Source organism: Triturus cristatus, chromosome 11 (genome assembly GCF_964204655.1).
Source record: "Triturus cristatus chromosome 11, aTriCri1.1, whole genome shotgun sequence".
NCBI lineage: Eukaryota > Metazoa > Chordata > Amphibia > Caudata > Salamandridae > Triturus > Triturus cristatus.
In genome coordinates, this window is record NC_140594.1 from 1,142,356,472 (window position 1) to 1,142,369,621 (window position 13,150).

At 45.8% G+C, this 13,150-nt stretch overlaps 7 non-coding genes across 7 annotated transcripts; all 7 read right to left on the minus strand.

Annotated features, from left to right (window-relative positions):
- Positions 1 to 1,121: 1,121 nt before the first annotated feature.
- Positions 1,122 to 1,193, minus strand: TRNAG-UCC (transfer RNA glycine (anticodon UCC)). The gene has a single exon. It is a non-coding gene; the product is annotated as a tRNA-Gly (tRNA).
- A 1,509-nt stretch (positions 1,194 to 2,702) lies between these two features.
- On the minus strand, positions 2,703 to 2,774 carry TRNAG-UCC (transfer RNA glycine (anticodon UCC)). The gene has a single exon. It is a non-coding gene; the product is annotated as a tRNA-Gly (tRNA).
- Positions 2,775 to 4,295: 1,521 nt separating this feature from the next.
- Positions 4,296 to 4,367, minus strand: TRNAG-UCC (transfer RNA glycine (anticodon UCC)). Its single transcript has one exon. It is a non-coding gene; the product is annotated as a tRNA-Gly (tRNA).
- A 1,521-nt stretch (positions 4,368 to 5,888) lies between these two features.
- Positions 5,889 to 5,960, minus strand: TRNAG-UCC (transfer RNA glycine (anticodon UCC)). Its single transcript has one exon. It is a non-coding gene; the product is annotated as a tRNA-Gly (tRNA).
- Positions 5,961 to 7,469: 1,509 nt separating this feature from the next.
- Positions 7,470 to 7,541, minus strand: TRNAG-UCC (transfer RNA glycine (anticodon UCC)). Its single transcript has one exon. It is a non-coding gene; the product is annotated as a tRNA-Gly (tRNA).
- A 3,113-nt stretch (positions 7,542 to 10,654) lies between these two features.
- On the minus strand, positions 10,655 to 10,726 carry TRNAG-UCC (transfer RNA glycine (anticodon UCC)). Its single transcript has one exon. It is a non-coding gene; the product is annotated as a tRNA-Gly (tRNA).
- Positions 10,727 to 12,235: 1,509 nt separating this feature from the next.
- TRNAG-UCC (transfer RNA glycine (anticodon UCC)) lies at positions 12,236 to 12,307 on the minus strand. Its single transcript has one exon. It is a non-coding gene; the product is annotated as a tRNA-Gly (tRNA).
- Positions 12,308 to 13,150: the final 843 nt, after the last annotated feature.

Genomic DNA, 13,150 nt, shown 5'->3' on the forward strand with positions numbered 1-13,150 from the left:
TGATCCTTTGACGATCACTCTCTTGATTTACAGCAGAGACAGATAGTTGAGAAGTCTTTTCTCACATAGCTAGCACAAGCCTCCGCTTTTCCTTGCTGGCAGGGTGGAAATGACAGATTAGTCCTAGGAAGAAAAATCAAGCAATATTAGCAGAGGATGGTTTCGATCCATCGACCTCTGGGTTATGGGCCCAGCACGCTTCCGCTGCACCACTCTGCTCCCTTGTGAAAGTGCTCTCTTTATGCAGAGGAGGAGCTTTCAGCGGAGTGGCAAGGGATTGGAGGGGCTCTCTCCTCATTTGCCTAAGCACATCGCAAGGTATGCTGGGTACAGAAAATCTTCATCTTCCCCACTCACAGTCAGTCATAACTGAAAGTGCAGACCCTCTTAGGAATTAGCCGTTTCAGGCCTTTACCAAGACAGCAGCTCTCTGTCCCTGTCCTTTCTCTGTGATCCTAGCACTAGCATACTCAGGATTTGGCTTTACCTGGGAGCCAGAGATCTACACGGTGAGGGCTTGCCGGGTGCGAGGCTTTTGAGTGTTTGGGAGCGTTCGGGACGTGAGAGGACGCTGGACAGGAAACTATGCCAATTTGAAGTATCCAACCTTCCTGCTGCAGCGAGAGGCTCTTTCCGTGGAAATCTGCCACTTGGAGTCCTCTCAACTTGCCCTCTGATAAAACATTTTTCTGAGCCGCAGTTACATCCGATGGTTACAAGGTGGCACTGCATTCAGGTGAGAGCACAAGTATGCACAAAATCTTGGGGACTTTTGCCAGATTTATCGGTGGATCTTGCCTATTATTTTCAGAGGCTAGATATCGCCTAGAAATGCTTTTTAAAATAGGGTTGCTGGGGTTATAATGTCTGGTCGGGGCTCAGCCCTTTCATTGCCTGCCCCCAGCAAAATATTTATTATCAGCACATGTGAGTGGTGAGTGCTTTATGGAAAATAGCATATATTGGGACAATGAATGTAGCAGATGAGGCGATCGAGATGTCTACCTACGTGTTTGTTTATTTTTTTATATAACGGCTGATTATTCTGTTTCTGATATTTCAGTTTTGTGGCATGTTGCATTAAAATATATCCTGCTTGGAGAATATATAAATATTTGCACTGCGTTGGCCGGGAATCGAACCCGGATCAACTGCTTGGAAGGCAGCTATGCTCACCACTATACCACCAACGCCCTCTGATGTGTGTCCTCTAGGTTCCAGATGTTACAACGCCGAGTGCAGTGGCAATCTTGCACCGGTTCCAATGGTGCATTTGGTGTGGATACCAACATGAAAAGCAGTAGAAATTGTCTTGCAGAGGGTAAAGAACTGGGGATTGAAACCAAGGACAAAGCTGTGCAGAAGAGAAGAAATGGAAAGCAGCAGTACAAATAGTGGAAATGAGCATATGGGCAGCATCGGAAGCAAAGCAGCGAAGAGAAAGGGAGTAAATTCCATGAAATGCATAGGAGATTGATAAAAGCAGAACAAAAAGGGAAGAATGAAATTCAAAGCATGCCCCGAAAAACGTGTGAAGGTCCCACCTGTCATTTATGCTTCTAATTGGGTATCTTTACTTTCAAAGTATAGGGTTGATCCTTTGACGATCACTCTCTTGATTTACAGCAGAGACAGATAGTTGAGAAGTCTTTTCTCACATAGCTAGCACAAGCCTGCGCTTTTCCTTGCTGGCAGGGTGGAAATGACAGATTAGTCCTAGGAAGAAAAATCAAGCAATATTAGCAGAGGATGGTTTCGATCCATCGACCTCTGGGTTATGGGCCCAGCACACTTCCGCTGCGCCACTCTGCTCCCTTGTGAAAGTGCTCTCTTTATGCAGAGGAGGAGCTTTCAGCCGAGTGGCAAGGGATTGGAGGGGCTCTCTCCTCATTTGCCTAAGCACATCGCAAGGTATGCTGGGTACAGAAAATCTTCATCTTCCCCACTCACAGTCAGTCATAACTGAAAGTGCAGACCCTCTTAGGAATTAGCCGTTTCAGGCCTTTACCAAGACAGCAGCTCTCTGTCCCTGTCCTTTCTCTGTGATCCTAGCACTAGCATACTCAGGATTTGGCTTTACCTGGGAGCTAGAGATCTACCCGGTGAGGGGAGGCTTTTGAGCGTTTGGGAGCGTTCGGGACGTGAGAGGACGCTGGACAGGAAACTATGCCAATTTGAAGTATCCAACCTTCCTGCTGCAGCGAGAGGCTCTTTCCGTGGAAATCTGCCACTTGGAGTCCTCTCAACTTGCCCTCTGATAAAACATTTTTCTGAGCCGCAGTTACATCCGATGGTTACAAGGTGGCGCTGCATTCAGGTGAGAGCACAAGTATGCACAAAATCTTGGGGACTTTTGCCAGATTTATCGGTGGATCTTGCCTATTATTTTCAGAGGCTAGATATCGCCTAGAAATGCTTTTTAAAATAGGGTTGCTGGGGTTATAATGTCTGGTCGGGGCTCAGCCCTTTCCTTGCCTGCCCCCAGCAAAATATTTATTATCAGCACATGTGAGTGGTGAGTGCTTTATGGAAAATAGCATATATTGGGACAATGAATGTAGCAGATGAGGCGATCGAGATGTCTACCTACGTGTTTGTTTATTTTTTTATATAACGGCTGATTATTCTGTTTCTGATATTTCAGTTTTGTGACATGTTGCATTAAAATATATCCTGCTTGGAGAATATATAAATATTTGCACTGCGTTGGCCAGGAATCGAACCTGGGTCAACTGCTTGGAAGGCAGCTATGCTCACCACTATACCACCAACGCCCTCTGATGTGTGTCCTCTAGGTTCCAGATGTTACAACGCCGAGTGCAGTGGCAATCTTGCACCGGTTCCAATGGTGCATTTGGTGTGGATACCAACATGAAAAGCAGTAGAAATTGTCTTGCAGAGGGTAAAGAACTGGGGATTGAAACCAAGGACAAAGCTGTGCAGAAGAGAAGAAATGGAAAGCAGCAGTACAAATAGTGGAAATGAGCATATGGGCAGCATCGGAAGCAAAGCAGCGAAGAGAAAGGGAGTAAATTCCATGAAATGCATAGGAGATTGATAAAAGCAGAACAAAAAGGGAAGAATGAAATTCAAAGCATGCCCCGAAAAACGTGTGAAGGTCCCACCTGTCATTTATGCTTCTAATTGGGTATCTTTACTTTCAAAGTATAGGGTTGATCCTTTGACGATCACTCTCTTGATTTACAGCAGAGACAGATAGTTGAGAAGTCTTTTCTCACATAGCTAGCACAAGCCTGCGCTTTTCCTTGCTGGCAGGGTGGAAATGACAGATTAGTCCTAGGAAGAAAAATCAAGCAATATTAGCAGAGGATGGTTTCGATCCATCGACCTCTGGGTTATGGGCCCAGCACGCTTCCGCTGCGCCACTCTGCTCCCTTGTGAAAGTGCTCTCTTTATGCAGAGGAGGAGCTTTCAGCAGAGTGGCAAGGGATTGGTGGGGCTCTCTCCTCATTTGCCTAAGCACATCGCAAGGTATGCTGGGTACAGAAAATCTTCATCTTTCCCACTCACAGTCAGTCATAACTGAAAGTGCAGACCCTCTTAGGAATTAGCCGTTTCAGGCCTTTACCAAGACAGCAGCTCTCTGTCCCTGTCCTTTCTCTGTGATCCTAGCACTAGCATACTCAGGATTTGGCTTTACCTGGGAGCCAGAGATCTACCGGGTGAGGGCTTGCCCGGTGTGAGGCTTTTGAGCGTTTGGGAGCGTTCGGGACGTGAGAGGACGCTGGACAGGAAACTATGCCAATTTAAAGTATCAAACCTTCCTGCTGCAGTGAGAGGCTCTTTCCGTGGAAATCTGCCACTTGGAGTCCTCTCAACTTGCCCTCTGATAAAACATTTTTCTGAGCCGCAGTTACATCCGATGGTTACAAGGTGGCGCTGCATTCAGGTGAGAGCACAAGTATGCACAAAATCTTGGGGACTTTTGCCAGATTTATCGGTGGATCTTGCCTATTATTTTCAGAGGCTAGATATCGCCTAGAAATGCTTTTTAAAATAGGGATGCTGGGGTTATAATGTCTGGTCGGGGCTCAGCCCTTTCATTGCCTGCCCCCAGCAAAATATTTATTATCAGCACATGTGAGTGGTGAGTGCTTTATGGAAAATAGCATATATTGGGACAATGAATGTAGCAGATGAGGCGATCGAGATGTCTACCTACGTGTTTTTTTTTTTTTTTATATAACGGCTGATTATTCTGTTTCTGATATTTCAGTTTTGTGACATGTTGCATTAAAATATATCCTGCTTGGAGAATATATAAATATTTGCACTGCGTTGGCCGGGAATCGATCCCGGGTCAACTGCTTGGAAGGCAGCTATGCTCACCACTATACCACCAACGCCCTCTGATGTGTGTCCTCTAGGTTCCAGATGTTACAACGCCGAGTGCAGTGGCAATCTTGCACCGGTTCCAATGGTGCATTTGGTGTGGATACCAACATGAAAAGCAGTAGAAATTGTCTTGCAGAGGGTAAAGAACTGGGGATTGAAACCAAGGACAAAGCTGTGCAGAAGAGAAGAAATGGAAAGCAGCAGTACAAATAGTGGAAATGAGCATATGGGCAGCATCGGAAGCAAAGCAGCGAAGAGAAAGGGAGTAAATTCCATGAAATGCATAGGAGATTGATAAAAGCAGAACAAAAAGGGAAGAATGAAATTCAAAGCATGCCCCGAAAAACGTGTGAAGGTCCCACCTGTCATTTATGCTTCTAATTGGGTATCTTTACTTTCAAAGTATAGGGTTGATCCTTTGACGATCACTCTCTTGATTTACAGCAGAGACAGATAGTTGAGAAGTCTTTTCTCACATAGCTAGCACAAGCCTCCGCTTTTCCTTGCTGGCAGGGTGGAAATGACAGATTAGTCCTAGGAAGAAAAATCAAGCAATATTAGCAGAGGATGGTTTCGATCCATCGACCTCTGGGTTATGGGCCCAGCACGCTTCCGCTGCGCCACTCTGCTCCCTTGTGAAAGTGCTATCTTTATGCAGAGGAGGAGCTTTCAGCGGAGTGGCAAGGGATTGGAGGGGCTCTCTCCTCATTTGCCTAAGCACATCGCAAGGTATGCTGGGTACAGAAAATCTTCATCTTCCCCACTCACAGTCAGTCATAACTGAAAGTGCAGACCCTCTTAGGAATTAGCCGTTTCAGGCCTTTACCAAGACAGCAGCTCTCTGTCCCTGTCCTTTCTCTGTGATCCTAGCACTAGCATACTCAGGATTTGGCTTTACCTGGGAGCCAGAGATCTACACGGTGAGGGCTTGCCCGGTGCGAGGCTTTTGAGTGTTTGGGAGCGTTCGGGACGTGAGAGGACGCTGGACAGGAAACTATGCCAATTTGAAGTATCCAACCTTCCTGCTGCAGCGAGAGGCTCTTTCCGTGGAAATCTGCCACTTGGAGTCCTCTCAACTTGCCCTCTGATAAAACATTTTTCTGAGCCGCAGTTACATCCGATGGTTACAAGGTGGCACTGCATTCAGGTGAGAGCACAAGTATGCACAAAATCTTGGGGACTTTTGCCAGATTTATCGGTGGATCTTGCCTATTATTTTCAGAGGCTAGATATCGCCTAGAAATGCTTTTTAAAATAGGGTTGCTGGGGTTATAATGTCTGGTCGGGGCTCAGCCCTTTCATTGCCTGCCCCCAGCAAAATATTTATTATCAGCACATGTGAGTGGTGAGTGCTTTATGGAAAATAGCATATATTGGGACAATGAATGTAGCAGATGAGGCGATCGAGATGTCTACCTACGTGTTTGTTTATTTTTTTATATAACGGCTGATTATTCTGTTTCTGATATTTCAGTTTTGTGGCATGTTGCATTAAAATATATCATGCTTGGAGAATATATAAATATTTGCACTGCGTTGGCCGGGAATCGAACCCGGATCAACTGCTTGGAAGGCAGCTATGCTCACCACTATACCACCAACGCCCTCTGATGTGTGTCCTCTAGGTTCCAGATGTTACAACGCCGAGTGCAGTGGCAATCTTGCACCGGTTCCAATGGTGCATTTGGTGTGGATACCAACATGAAAAGCAGTAGAAATTGTCTTGCAGAGGGTAAAGAACTGGGGATTGAAACCAAGGACAAAGCTGTGCAGAAGAGAAGAAATGGAAAGCAGCAGTACAAATAGTGGAAATGAGCATATGGGCAGCATCGGAAGCAAAGCAGCGAAGAGAAAGGGAGTAAATTCCATGAAATGCATAGGAGATTGATAAAAGCAGAACAAAAAGGGAAGAATGAAATTCAAAGCATGCCCCGAAAAACGTGTGAAGGTCCCACCTGTCATTTATGCTTCTAATTGGGTATCTTTACTTTCAAAGTATAGGGTTGATCCTTTGACGATCACTCTCTTGATTTACAGCAGAGACAGATAGTTGAGAAGTCTTTTCTCACATAGCTAGCACAAGCCTGCGCTTTTCCTTGCTGGCAGGGTGGAAATGACAGATTAGTCCTAGGAAGAAAAATCAAGCAATATTAGCAGAGGATGGTTTCGATCCATCGACCTCTGGGTTATGGGCCCAGCACACTTCCGCTGCGCCACTCTGCTCCCTTGTGAAAGTGCTCTCTTTATGCAGAGGAGGAGCTTTCAGCCGAGTGGCAAGGGATTGGAGGGGCTCTCTCCTCATTTGCCTAAGCACATCGCAAGGTATGCTGGGTACAGAAAATCTTCATCTTCCCCACTCACAGTCAGTCATAACTGAAAGTGCAGACCCTCTTAGGAATTAGCCGTTTCAGGCCTTTACCAAGACAGCAGCTCTCTGTCCCTGTCCTTTCTCTGTGATCCTAGCACTAGCATACTCAGGATTTGGCTTTACCTGGGAGCTAGAGATCTACCCGGTGAGGGGAGGCTTTTGAGCGTTTGGGAGCGTTCGGGACGTGAGAGGACGCTGGACAGGAAACTATGCCAATTTGAAGTATCCAACCTTCCTGCTGCAGCGAGAGGCTCTTTCCGTGGAAATCTGCCACTTGGAGTCCTCTCAACTTGCCCTCTGATAAAACATTTTTCTGAGCCGCAGTTACATCCGATGGTTACAAGGTGGCGCTGCATTCAGGTGAGAGCACAAGTATGCACAAAATCTTGGGGACTTTTGCCAGATTTATCGGTGGATCTTGCCTATTATTTTCAGAGGCTAGATATCGCCTAGAAATGCTTTTTAAAATAGGGTTGCTGGGGTTATAATGTCTGGTCGGGGCTCAGCCCTTTCCTTGCCTGCCCCCAGCAAAATATTTATTATCAGCACATGTGAGTGGTGAGTGCTTTATGGAAAATAGCATATATTGGGACAATGAATGTAGCAGATGAGGCGATCGAGATGTCTACCTACGTGTTTGTTTATTTTTTTATATAACGGCTGATTATTCTGTTTCTGATATTTCAGTTTTGTGACATGTTGCATTAAAATATATCCTGCTTGGAGAATATATAAATATTTGCACTGCGTTGGCCAGGAATCGAACCTGGGTCAACTGCTTGGAAGGCAGCTATGCTCACCACTATACCACCAACGCCCTCTGATGTGTGTCCTCTAGGTTCCAGATGTTACAACGCCGAGTGCAGTGGCAATCTTGCACCGGTTCCAATGGTGCATTTGGTGTGGATACCAACATGAAAAGCAGTAGAAATTGTCTTGCAGAGGGTAAAGAACTGGGGATTGAAACCAAGGACAAAGCTGTGCAGAAGAGAAGAAATGGAAAGCAGCAGTACAAATAGTGGAAATGAGCATATGGGCAGCATCGGAAGCAAAGCAGCGAAGAGAAAGGGAGTAAATTCCATGAAATGCATAGGAGATTGATAAAAGCAGAACAAAAAGGGAAGAATGAAATTCAAAGCATGCCCCGAAAAACGTGTGAAGGTCCCACCTGTCATTTATGCTTCTAATTGGGTATCTTTACTTTCAAAGTATAGGGTTGATCCTTTGACGATCACTCTCTTGATTTACAGCAGAGACAGATAGTTGAGAAGTCTTTTCTCACATAGCTAGCACAAGCCTGCGCTTTTCCTTGCTGGCAGGGTGGAAATGACAGATTAGTCCTAGGAAGAAAAATCAAGCAATATTAGCAGAGGATGGTTTCGATCCATCGACCTCTGGGTTATGGGCCCAGCACGCTTCCGCTGCGCCACTCTGCTCCCTTGTGAAAGTGCTGTCTTTATGCAGAGGAGGAGCTTTCAGCGGAGTGGCAAGGGATTGGTGGGGCTCTCTCCTCATTTGCCTAAGCACATCGCAAGGTATGCTGGGTACAGAAAATCTTCATCTTTCCCACTCACAGTCAGTCATAACTGAAAGTGCAGACCCTCTTAGGAATTAGCCGTTTCAGGCCTTTACCAAGACAGCAGCTCTCTGTCCCTGTCCTTTCTCTGTGATCCTAGCACTAGCATACTCAGGATTTGGCTTTACCTGGGAGCCAGAGATCTACCCGGTGAGGGCTTGCCCGGTGTGAGGCTTTTGAGCGTTTGGGAGCGTTCGGGACGTGAGAGGACGCTGGACAGGAAACTATGCCAATTTAAAGTATCCAACCTTCCTGCTGCAGTGAGAGGCTCTTTCCGTGGAAATCTGCCACTTGGAGTCCTCTCAACTTGCCCTCTGATAAAACATTTTTCTGAGCCGCAGTTACATCCGATGGTTACAAGGTGGCGCTGCATTCAGGTGAGAGCACAAGTATGCACAAAATCTTGGGGACTTTTGCCAGATTTATCGGTGGATCTTGCCTATTATTTTCAGAGGCTAGATATCGCCTAGAAATGCTTTTTAAAATAGGGATGCTGGGGTTATAATGTCTGGTCGGGGCTCAGCCCTTTCATTGCCTGCCCCCAGCAAAATATTTATTATCAGCACATGTGAGTGGTGAGTGCTTTATGGAAAATAGCATATATTGGGACAATGAATGTAGCAGATGAGGCGATCGAGATGTCTACCTACGTGTTTTTTTTTTTTATATATAACGGCTGATTATTCTGTTTCTGATATTTCAGTTTTGTGACATGTTGCATTAAAATATATCCTGCTTGGAGAATATATAAATATTTGCACTGCGTTGGCCGGGAATCAAACCCGGGTCAACTGCTTGGAAGGCAGCTATGCTCACCACTATACCACCAACGCCCTCTGATGTGTGTCCTCTAGGTTCCAGATGTTACAACGCCGAGTGCAGTGGCAATCTTGCACCCGTTCCAATGGTGCATTTGGTGTGGATTCCAACATGAAAAGCAGTAGAAATTGTCTTGCAGAGGGTAAAGAACTGGGGATTGAAACCAAGGACAAAGCTGTGCAGAAGAGAAGAAATGGAAAGCAGCAGTACAAATAGTGGAAATGAGCATATGGGCAGCATCGGAAGCAAAGCAGCGAAGAGAAAGGGAGTAAATTCCATGAAATGCATAGGAGATTGATAAAAGCAGAACAAAAAGGGAAGAATGAAATTCAAAGCATGCCCCGAAAAACGTGTGAAGGTCCCACCTGTCATTTATGCTTCTAATTGGGTATCTTTACTTTCAAAGTATAGGGTTGATCCTTTGACGATCACTCTCTTGATTTACAGCAGAGACAGATAGTTGAGAAGTCTTTTCTCACATAGCTAGCACAAGCCTGCGCTTTTCCTTGCTGGCAGGGTGGAAATGACAGATTAGTCCTAGGAAGAAAAATCAAGCAATATTAGCAGAGGATGGTTTCGATCCATCGACCTCTGGGTTATGGGCCCAGCACGCTTCCGCTGCGCCACTCTGCTCCCTTGTGAAAGTGCTCTCTTTATGCAGAGGAGGAGCTTTCAGCGGAGTGGCAAGGGATTGGTGAGGCTCTCTCCTCATTTGCCTAAGCACATCGCAAGGTATGCTGGGTACAGAAAATCTTCATCTTCCCCACTCACAGTCAGTCATAACTGAAAGTGCAGACCCTCTTAGGAATTAGCCGTTTCAGGCCTTTACCAAGACAGCAGCTCTCTGTCCCTGTCCTTTCTCTGTGATCCTAGCACTAGCATACTCAGGATTTGGCTTTACCTGGGAGCCAGAGATCTACCCGGTGAGGGCTTACCCGGTGTGAGGCTTTTGAGTGTTTGGGAGCGTTCGGGACGTGAGAGGACGCTGGACAGGAAACTATGCCAATTTGAAGTATCCAACCTTCCTGCTGCAGCGAGAGGCTCTTTCCGTGGAAATCTGCCACTTGGAGTCCTCTCAACTTGCCCTCTGATAAAACATTTTTCTGAGCCGCAGTTACATCCGATGGTTACAAGGTGGCACTGCATTCAGGTGAGAGCACAAGTATGCACAAAATCTTGGGGACTTTTGCCAGATTTATCGGTGGATCTTGCCTATTATTTTCAGAGGCTAGATATCGCCTAGAAATGCTTTTTAAAATAGGGTTGCTGGGGTTATAATGTCTGGTCGGGGCTCAGCCCTTTCATTGCCTGCCCCCAGCAAAATATTTATTATCAGCACATGTGAGTGGTGAGTGCTTTATGGAAAATAGCATATATTGGGACAATGAATGTAGCAGATGAGGCGATCGAGATGTCTACCTACGTGTTTGTTTATTTTTTTATATAACGGCTGATTATTCTGTTTCTGATATTTCAGTTTTGTGGCATGTTGCATTAAAATATATCCTGCTTGGAGAATATATAAATATTTGCACTGCGTTGGCCGGGAATCGAACCCGGATCAACTGCTTGGAAGGCAGCTATGCTCACCACTATACCACCAACGCCCTCTGATGTGTGTCCTCTAGGTTCCAGATGTTACAACGCCGAGTGCAGTGGCAATCTTGCACCGGTTCCAATGGTGCATTTGGTGTGGATACCAACATGAAAAGCAGTAGAAATTGTCTTGCAGAGGGTAAAGAACTGGGGATTGAAACCAAGGACAAAGCTGTGCAGAAGAGAAGAAATGGAAAGCAGCAGTACAAATAGTGGAAATGAGCATATGGGCAGCATCGGAAGCAAAGCAGCGAAGAGAAAGGGAGTAAATTCCATGAAATGCATAGGAGATTGATAAAAGCAGAACAAAAAGGGAAGAATGAAATTCAAAGCATGCCCCGAAAAACGTGTGAAGGTCCCACCTGTCATTTATGCTTCTAATTGGGTATTTTTACTTTCAAAGTATAGGGTTGATCCTTTGACGATCACTCTCTTGATTTACAGCAGAGACAGATAGTTGAGAAGTCTTTTCTCACATAGCTAGCACAAGCCTGCGCTTTTCCTTGCTGGCAGGGTGGAAATGACAGATTAGTCCTAGGAAGAAAAATCAAGCAATATTAGCAGAGGATGGTTTCGATCCATCGACCTCTGGGTTATGGGCCCAGCACACTTCCGCTGCGCCACTCTGCTCCCTTGTGAAAGTGCTCTCTTTATGCAGAGGAGGAGCTTTCAGCCGAGTGGCAAGGGATTGGAGGGGCTCTCTCCTCATTTGCCTAAGCACATCGCAAGGTATGCTGGGTACAGAAAATCTTCATCTTCCCCACTCACAGTCAGTCATAACTGAAAGTGCAGACCCTCTTAGGAATTAGCCGTTTCAGGCCTTTACCAAGACAGCAGCTCTCTGTCCCTGTCCTTTCTCTGTGATCCTAGCACTAGCATACTCAGGATTTGGCTTTACCTGGGAGCTAGAGATCTACCCGGTGAGGGGAGGCTTTTGAGCGTTTGGGAGCGTTCGGGACGTGAGAGGACGCTGGACAGGAAACTATGCCAATTTGAAGTATCCAACCTTCCTGCTGCAGCGAGAGGCTCTTTCCGTGGAAATCTGCCACTTGGAGTCCTCTCAACTTGCCCTCTGATAAAACATTTTTCTGAGCCGCAGTTACATCCGATGGTTACAAGGTGGCGCTGCATTCAGGTGAGAGCACAAGTATGCACAAAATCTTGGGGACTTTTGCCAGATTTATCGGTGGATCTTGCCTATTATTTTCAGAGGCTAGATATCGCCTAGAAATGCTTTTTAAAATAGGGTTGCTGGGGTTATAATGTCTGGTCGGGGCTCAGCCCTTTCCTTGCCTGCCCAGAGCAAAATATTTATTATCAGCACATGTGAGTGGTGAGTGCTTTATGGAAAATAGCATATATTGGGACAATGAATGTAGCAGATGAGGCGATCGAGATGTCTACCTACGTGTTTGTTTATTTTTTTATATAACGGCTGATTATTCTGTTTCTGATATTTCAGTTTTGTGACATGTTGCATTAAAATATATCCTGCTTGGAGAATATATAAATATTTGCACTGCGTTGGCCAGGAATCGAACCTGGGTCAACTGCTTGGAAGGCAGCTATGCTCACCACTATACCACCAACGCCCTCTGATGTGTGTCCTCTAGGTTCCAGATGTTACAACGCCGAGTGCAGTGGCAATCTTGCACCGGTTCCAATGGTGCATTTGGTGTGGATACCAACATGAAAAGCAGTAGAAATTGTCTTGCAGAGGGTAAAGAACTGGGGATTGAAACCAAGGACAAAGCTGTGCAGAAGAGAAGAAATGGAAAGCAGCAGTACAAATAGTGGAAATGAGCATATGGGCAGCATCGGAAGCAAAGCAGCGAAGAGAAAGGGAGTAAATTCCATGAAATGCATAGGAGATTGATAAAAGCAGAACAAAAAGGGAAGAATGAAATTCAAAGCATGCCCCGAAAAACGTGTGAAGGTCCCACCTGTCATTTATGCTTCTAATTGGGTATCTTTACTTTCAAAGTATAGGGTTGATCCTTTGACGATCACTCTCTTGATTTACAGCAGAGACAGATAGTTGAGAAGTCTTTTCTCACATAGCTAGCACAAGCCTGCGCTTTTCCTTGCTGGCAGGGTGGAAATGACAGATTAGTCCTAGGAAGAAAAATCAAGCAATATTAGCAGAGGATGGTTTCGATCCATCGACCTCTGGGTTATGGGCCCAGCACGCTTCCGCTGCGCCACTCTGCTCCCTTGTGAAAGTGCTGTCTTTATGCAGAGGAGGAGCTTTCAGCGGAGTGGCAAGGGATTGGTGGGGCTCTCTCCTCATTTGCCTAAGCACATCGCAAGGTATGCTGGGTACAGAAAATCTTCATCTTTCCCACTCACAGTCAGTCATAACTGAAAGTGCAGACCCTCTTAGGAATTAGCCGTTTCAGGCCTTTACCAAGACAGCAGCTCTCTGTCCCTGTCCT